Raw genomic sequence first — 9,457 nt, 5'->3', positions numbered from 1 at the left:
CAATACCCTATATGCTACAATGACCTTGTTAGAATTAATCAAATTCCAGATGGCATATCTTTATTTATAGAAACTAGAAGAGTACATTTATTTTGGAAATATTGTAGATAAACTTGTTTCTTCTTTGAGTTAATCAAAATTGAAATCACTTTTGAAAAAACCAGCTTCAGGTGATCTAAGAAAACTGTTTTTGAAATATTGTTTCTTCCCAGCACCAGCGGGGTTTAGGCTTATTATCTGCTCCCAAGCAGCTAGGGTAACAGGCATAATCAGCCAAAAGCTGCAAGTAGAGACATACCTCAAATGACAGAGCCTCAGTCTTGAGTGAAAAGTTTTCACAAGAGTGAGGGACCCAGAGTACTAACACAGAAAGGAAGGAAGGAAGGAAGGAAGAGAGGGAGGGAGGGAGGGAGGAGAGAGGGAGGGACGGAAGGAGGGAGGGAGGGAGGGAGGGAAGGAAGGATTGTATTTTTGCAATTATTGAGATAAAAGCAAGCAAGAAAGAAAGCAATGGGCTTGAGATGTTTCTTGGATTTATCTAGGTTCAAAAATAACAAATGCATTATGATATTAAGTCCATAGCTTAGATGCTGGGATTCTGTTGAAATATCTGTATTCCTTAACTACTTTATTGTGCAAATCTATCATGAGAGCTTAATCTGGAAGAGGTGGGAGAAGATACCCTCATTTTCACATGAATCAAATATGAAGCATAGATATGAGACCAGTAAATAGAATGTCAACTAGAATCAATTTCTTTGTTTGCTATTTTATTCTGTTTTACTGGGTTTTTTTTTTTCGATCTACTAACTTCTTTAAGCTTGCTAATAAAATGAAGGTAAATTACATTAATACCTTAGGTTGATAGCTTAGGTTAATCAAAGGCACTTTGCATATATCAAGACCGATTTAATGTTTTGTACATAATTAGGAATTACAATATCCAGTTAGATTACACTGTGTCTTTTGTGTATCTCTCTTCTTTCCCCCAACCCCCCTCACACACACCCTTGTTATTATTCTGTCTAGGATGTCTTTTCAATAGGTTGGTTGTTGGCTGTCTGTTGATTGACACATCTTTCCCTGTGCCCATTCATGGCTGACTCATTCTCTTCCACCTGCCCAGGCATGCTGTAGTTCAGAGAAAGACGATCAGCTCTGAGAAAAGAATTGCACCAAAAGGGCATATGTACAAAGGGCAGCTGTTTCCCTTCTCTCTCGGAACTTCCAGGTGCCATGACTAAATTTCCTGTATACAGGACCCTGAAAGAGTTCACTGACCTCAGGCAGAGGCTAGGTGGAAAACACATTTTTCCTTTCAAACCTCTTCTCTTTAGCCATTGCAACCAGAACATCACTGCCCACTGTGTTGTATAAATTATTCCTAGAAGATTTGTAGCCATTTCTATGCTTCAAGTCAAACATTCTTTTAAGACCAAACAGAGTAATTTACAGGATTTGTGTCTGTAAACTATCTTATAAATAGTTGCTCTCTAGTTCAAGGTGAATAACCGTCGGTGGCAGGCTAGTATCAAAGAATACTGATTGCAATTCAATTTTATTACCTTTGAGGATTCACCCTAAGGAATAGAGCAGACTGGTAAAAAAAAAAATCTATAGGCTGATCATCGTGGATCTGTATTGGAAAAACCTTTGCAAGTAAATACCTCCTCTAAGGAATTTTTTAACCCCCCACTTCGTTGTTGGCCATAGATAGATAGATAGATAGATAGATAGATAGATAGATAGATAGATAGATAGATAGATGGAGATATTTTCTCTTCCAGAGATGCCAAGACGATAGTATTGCTAATCACACCTACAATAACAGCTCAGTAAATGCATGCTCTTCTACACCTGCTTGCAAATAAACCTTGATCTCTAGGTTGTACCTTCAAATGCTTATTTGCAGCCTGACAAATCCAGTTCCACTCTATTCCTGACAGAATTTCAAATAACGAAATACCCAATGTAAATGCTACCAGGTTCTCAAGTGGTTACTTAAAGCTCAAGATCCATGTCAAGATATGAAAAAACAAAACAAAAGAAAACTAACTAGCTATTACATTCTGGCAGATTTAATTCTCCCAGTTCTAGAAATTCCCCCATTACTCAATAAACTCCAATTTGGCATAGTTTGACAACACATTGATAACCCTTTCTGCCTATTCATATGCCAAAGTACACAAACGCTCTTCATTTTCCAGAAGTAGATAGAATCTTGCAAAATATGCCATTGGGCACAGACATCCCAAGGAAAGCACGTTGAGACAGCGAAATAAAACAAAGATTTCTAGTGTGTGAATCTCAGCTCTGCTAGTGAGTTTAGGCAGAGGAAATACAACTAAGGTAAACCAAGTCCACATTCATCCATACTCTCTTGCACTTCCTTAAAACCTATAAATTATTTAGGCAAACTCAAATTTACTTTTTTGTCAAATGTTCCTTCTTATATTTATCAGAGTTACATGCTTCTCCAAGGGCCAAACTCTATTCAAGACAAGTACGATTTTACTGAATGTTCATAGGCACTGCCTTAGCAGCCAGATGCCCAGGGAAAATTAAAGGTGAAGAATAGTGGATGCAGTACAAATGAAATCGCAATATCTCTGTTATTGATGATGTGTAGGAGAGAGGACCAGGTCATTGTATGCAGCACAAAGAATCTTTGTAAAACACTAGGGAAACTTTATTAAAACTACTTTTCGGCTTCCAAAAGAAGGCTGCTGCATCCAGGTAGCCACGTTGAGCTGCCTTCATGTTCATCTATTTTACTCCTGGTTTCTATGGTGATACTCTCCTAGGTATTTGTAAGGTCACAAAAAGAAGAGCTAACCCTCTTACTTCTGGAATAACTAATGTGGGTCTGTTACTTGCTTGATGTAAATGGTCTCAAGTGACAGCAAACTGTACATATAGTCAATTACAACTGCTCAAAGGAAATGATTTGTTGTAACAGCCGCTGTTCAACCTCTGTGACATCAATGTTTCTATGGAAACAGTTGCCTATTGCACTGCTTTGAATTGAGTATTGATCAAACTAGGGCCAACACTATTTCAGAGACTTGCTACTTTACTGTGTGGCAATTTACGATAGGAACTCATAACATCACTGTATATTTCAAGCCCCAAGGAACCAATTTAGCAGACAGTTACAGTAGAATATTAACAGAGGTCAATAATGGAAGTCTGATTATAGTCCTAGGACAATTATTCAATGCTTTTGTTGTCTGCCCTTTCAACATTCCAGCAGCTATTACAGTTTCCAAATAATAATATTCATGCCTGGAGAAAGGGCTATATTCATTCATCTTCTATTTTAAACTTTATTTTTCATTGTTATGTTATCTATCAATAAAATTATTTGGCTATATTAACCAAGCTGTGACCCCTCAGAAGTAAATAACTATTGATCAAGGAGTAAAGATCTACTGGCGCACAACACTGTTTTCCATTAATGATTTTATTGGCCCTGCTGATAAGATGGTTCTCTCTAAACCATTGAAGATACAAAAGTAAAGAATCACAGAGGTCTAAATTCTATGAAAAACAGGTCCTCAATATCCCATCTCAGTTGTAGATTGGATTCCCCAACCATGGTTGAAAGAATAGTGAAAACAATCACTCTGCAAGCCATATATTTTATGCAATAACCCCATTGCTTATCAGTGTTTTATTCAATCTCTTTGAAAACAATCTTCACGGTGATCTTATCAACCTACTACTTTTGTAGATAAAGACTCAAAGATCCAGAAAAGTAGTGTAGCCTCTCAGATGTCTTCCAGGAAATGACTGTTATCCTTTCATTCAGACCTATATGATTTATGCAATGATATTCATTCACTCACATATTATGAGTTTAGAATGGGTTAGAAAAAACTCATAATTTTCCCACTTATTACCTGAATGAAAATACAAAACATCAATCTTTTAGATATTCTGAGATGGGTTTGTCAATAACTTCGGTCAACCAATTCTAGAAAACCATTTCTTTCTTTACCTCCTCACTCCAAAGCATAATTTGATGCCCAAGTGTCAACCAGTTCACTGGAGTGACATCGACCAGAGCGCAGCTATTTTTGTGATAATGCTGAAGTCATAAGACTTCAAAAAGCACTTGAATAGCATGGCTTCATGCCAAATAAGTGGTGATACCTGTGAATGAAATCTGTTTCAATACATGAATAAGTACATTAACTTTTTTATTACCATAATTGAAAAATTATGGCCTAGGGAATGATTCTTGTCAGGTAATAACAAATTCATCCACCTGCTTGAAAGAAGCCCTTTCTCATATAAAGAATAAAAGGCATTTTCCTGCTTAGCTATTGATTTTGAAAATTCTATCTACTTAGCTCAAAAATAAATTTGATTAAAAATCAGTTTAGGTAAATCCTGCCCTTTTACTGAAATTTTAATCCAGCAATTTTAATAACTTAGGCTTCCTATCAGTAAACACGGTATTAGGATGAGGTAAACTTTTCTTATTCATAAAGAAAATGTTTCTTGCACATCCATTGAATACTAGGTACCATTCTGAGCATTGGAACACAGGTAAGTGAGGCTAGCTTACGTTCTAGAGGTGGCAAGGGTCATTTGCCAGAAGAGACTGAGTTCTAGGAGAATGTGACCCTGCTCCCATGCTTTGTATTTCCTCTTTCATATCTTTTATCATAATTTCATGCTTTTTGTTTGCTTAAATATTGGTACTCCACCTTGCTATAAAAAGGAATAAAACATGTTATAAAAATACAAAACTGGGCCAGGAGTTTGGCCTAGTGGTTAAAGTGCTTGCCTAGCATGCATGAAGACCCGGGTTCGATTCCTCGGTACCACATACATAGAAAAAAGCCGGAAGTGGTGCTGAGGCTCAAGTGGTAGAGCTCTAGCCTTGAGAAAGTCCAGGGACAGTGCTCAGGCCCTGAGCTCAAGCCCAGGACTGGCAAAAAAAATACAAAACTGAATAAATTAAGGCAGCTAGAAACTAAAAGTAGAAAAATTAGGCTAGGAAGAAACATAATGAATCAAAGGTACATATCATAAGGCCATGGTGATAGATTCTGAGCTTCTTCACTATCCAGTGGTTTATAAAAAGCAAAAATATGTAATCAGTCATGCAACTCAATGGCTCATTATCTGGAACATTTTTCAAAAGTAAAAAAAAAAATGGGCATGTAGAAAAGGCATAGTGATTCCTGGTATTGGGACTAGAGAGAACTCATTTTCCCCTACCCGTCCCTCCAACACACACAAATACACACCTTGCCCCCAGGTCCTTAGAAACCAGTTTCTGTTGGTATGGTTAGCATCTTCCTCTGTATCTTGCCTGTAAATACATCATTATGTTCTATGGAGCTAAAACCCATAAGATTTTTCAAACTAGAGTCATGCCAATATAATGCTGGAGGCATGGTTTAGCATTAAGGGTACCGTCCTTGCAAGTATAACACCCTGAGTTCAAACCCCACTACTTCCAAAGCAGTTAAAATATAGAAAGTAATAAATTGATTCTCTCTGCAGGAGATTCAGAGGTTAGTACTGAAATATGTCTGCCTGTTAACATCTAGGCATTAAGAAGCCATTAAAAAAAAACAAACAAACTAGCTAGGCATAGGGGTCCATGCCATTAATCCTAGCAGGAGGTGTGGATTGAGAGGATCATGTTAATCCATGCAAAAATTCTGTGGCCCATCTCAACCAACAAAATCTTCTGTGTGGAGCTTACTTTGTTACCTGTGCACAAAGCATAAATAGTAACATCAAGGTCTAGATCCATCTGAACATAAATGTGAGACCCTATTTGAAAGCAAAAAAAGTGGAAGGCATGGCTCAAACATTGTATTACTTGACTTCCAACTCCAGTTCTGCCAAAAATGTATAGAACTATTAGTAGAGCACTGATACATATTTATTTAACTAGGAATAAATCATGTCCCTTCCTGATCTTACTTAAGAATCACTAGAGTGCATTGATTTATACTTACAAGATTAGATGAGTAACTTACCCTAATCTATTTCATCTAACTGCATCTGCATCATACAATGTATACACATGTGAAGGGGTATGTGTATGTACAATTTATAGCTCTATAAACGAAAGTGGAAGAACTTTCCATCAAAATGCTATACTGAGAATGATCTAACCATGATTTTAAACCTTCACTGAAGGTTAGAAGTCACTGGGAAATTTCTTTTAACTCATCATGTCCTGATCCTACCCAAAAGTTATTAGACCAGATTCTCTGCATGGGGCTCAGGCACTTCTGGTGTTTCTGAAGTTCAGCCAAATTTGTGAGCCAGGGAGAAAATAAGCCCACTTTCAGGTGGGCTTCAATGTGCCCACTGGAAGTGAGTTTAATTTCTGCATCTGGACAGAAGATGGATACTTCTCATATCTTGTTGATATTATTGCACATTTTTTCTTCCTAAAGATACTCTTTCAGCCACAGCAGCTGTTTGAGAATGTAAATATAGTCATCTTAATGAGGACAATAGCAATACTTGAAAGGTTGTTGTAAGCAACCATTATGCTGGAGATTATCCTATGTATAGGGGGAAACACAGCTCTCCTACAAGGGGATCCATAAGGAAATGGGGACAGTAAGGTTTCAGAATCTCCATACTTTTGGATGTTTCAGGTATAGACTCTGTAAATTAGTCAGTGCCCCCTCAACAACTGGCATAAAATACTCGTGTCACCACCTAAAGATGCCATCATAGCTCACAGCTTAAAGCACCTTGCTCCCTGAGCAAGAATGACTGAGGTATCTTATACAAGTAGGCTATTTATTCTTTTATATGTTTTAAAACCTCTTTATAAAACATCAATATTATCAATATCAATAATAATATAATATCAATAAAAAACCTATAGATAACACTAGTTACCTATTAAGCATAAGAAATGAATGCAATCAGAAGCCAGATTGAAACAAGTTACTTCCTAAGTGACTTACTTCCAAAGTGGCATTATTGTGTCATTTATCCTCCACTTAATTTCCTCTATTCTTCATATTACTACCCATACCCAAAACAGGGCTTTTTTATATTTCATTTATTTTATTTTTTATGGTCGGGGTAATCTATAGAGGGATTACAGATACATGGTAGTAGGTGCATTACATCTCACACATAGATATCCCTTCTCGTGTTTTTATCCCCATTTTCCTCCCCCATCTCCTCCCAATCATCTTGTTTTCCCTCCTTCCCTTTCCTATTTCAAATAAACAAATATATTTCATTTTTAGTACCAATATTCTGAGAACCCAAGGAACCTCAGAAGCATAAGGAGACTTTGAGATCAATTTGTCCTTTTCACCTGTGGCCCTGTAGCTGAAGGCACTACCACTCTACTTTCGGGGCAGCAGCTTTGCCAGGGCTTATTTCACCATTGCAGAAGAGAAAAGTTGCACTTGGGTTGTTGGAGCCAAAACTTTTTACTATATTTAGATGACTAATTCTTCTCATGTACCTTTTTATTCTCAGGGTCTATTCCCATTTCCAGGACTGGAACAAGTTCAAGTAACAGGTGTGATACTATATCTGCAACTTCTGACTATCTCCATCCTATGGGTCTATTACCAAGTTCACCTGTTCATATTCCTTCAGCTTCTCTTTATGAGGAACAAACACTCGGGGTCTCTGCTCACCTTTGAAATCACTAGACTGCTCCAACCAAACAGACATGCCTGTATATGTATGGATCTTAATCTCTGGCATGCCTTGAGTTGCATTCTCAATGAATAAATTGTTCCTGTTATTAGATGGTCCAACAGAGAAGGGAGAAGGAAGAAGCAGCCTCTCTAGTTAAATCTCATTTGGGGCTTTCCACATAGCATGTCCTGGAAGAGTATAGGATCTTTCTGCATGACAGTCTGCCAGGGATAATAAGAATAGATTAAAAATGCTACAATTTGGGCTGGGAGTTTTGCCTAGTGGTAGAGTGCTTACCTAGCATGCATGAAGACCCGGGTTCGATTCCTCAGTACCACATACATAGAAAAAAGCCGGAAGTGGTGCTGAGCCCCAAGTGGTAGATCTCTAGCCTTGAGAAAAGTCCAAGGACAGTGCTCAGGCCCTAAGCTCAAACCCAGGACTGGCAGAAATGCTTCCATTTATACTGAAAGTATCTTAGGAAATACAAAGTCCTTGAATGTGCACCTTTTCATTTTTTACCTTAGTTGCAGATGTATGAAATATTCATTTTTGATTTTCTATGCAAAGTTGCCATTCAAGGCACCATCATTCACATTGATGTGTAGGCAACGTTCTTCCTGAGCCTCTATGTCCTTCATGAATGGAGAAAGAGGCTGAAACAGCAGGGATAACCTAGCTCATTCCTATGCTCAACCTTCTCAGTCTTGACTCCATGGAGAACAGGAAGATCTAGACTGGATAAACAAAGGCTGACCTGTGTTGTGAATATAGAGTATGAAGAGCTGTTGGGAGAGGGCCATGAAAAGGAAACTGCAAGAGCAAGGAAAGCTTCAATTCATTTCATGAGAATTCATCCATGGAAGTTCATTGCTTCTTAATTCTACTGCCAAAGTAGCATATCATATGCATTGTGAAAGATTTCTTCCCTAACATTTTACACATAAGAAACATAGAATAAGAAATCCCCAAAAGTCATTTGGTAGTGGAGTTCATACATCTTGTATATTATGTATGCCAAGTATATTATAGTATGTATCGAACAGTATGCAAATATTAACCAGAATTCACATAGAAGAATATGAATGCAGAGGTTGGAAATTTTAAGTCTTCTTATTGGGCTAAACTTGTGAGAGATAAACAAGAATGTCCTCTGTCCCAAATTCTTACCCTGTTTTGGTTTTCACTCAGGTTTGGATCACATCATTAGGAAAATAACTTACAGCTCAGAGACTTATTACTAGGTTTCTCTTATTTATTCAATTCTTGAGCACAAAGCACAGAGCCAGTATGGCACAATCACCCCCCTTTAAAAAAATAAAACTTTCTATTTCCATAAGGCCGTGAAGAAAGGCACTGGTCTGACTTAGCTATTCCCATGAGCTCTCACTAGAAGTCAGAGGTAAGGAAAGCTGTATTTCCCAGCGTGGACATAGTATACACCTTTATTACTGAAAGAGGATGTTTTTATTTGCACTGCATTATATCCATAAATTCCATCCACTCAGCAAGTCAAATTATTGCTGGCCTCCAAAATGCATTAAGTTTGGGTTTAAATCAGTCACTTTTCAAGATATACTGCAGCCCACTTCCTAGCCATATTTGTAATATATTCACCCTGCAAATGTTCTTTAAAATGCATGGTTTGTGGAGTTGTCTTACTTCAGTCAGCCATGTGAAGATATAAGGAAGATAAGCTCTCATTTACAGTTTCTTTGTGTGATTGTTCATGATCCCTACCCATAGAGCTAATGGCTGCCAGGATGCTTTCATGCTATGAAGAGAAAGAGCTCCCTGAACCTGA

The sequence above is a fragment of the Megascapheus bottae genome, chromosome 12, assembly GCF_031878675.1.
Source record: "Megascapheus bottae isolate mThoBot1 chromosome 12, mThoBot2.hap1, whole genome shotgun sequence".
In the NCBI taxonomy this organism is placed as follows: Eukaryota; Metazoa; Chordata; class Mammalia; order Rodentia; family Geomyidae; genus Megascapheus; species Megascapheus bottae.
The sequence above is the reverse complement of the archived record's forward strand: the minus strand, read 5'-3'. Positions refer to the sequence as shown.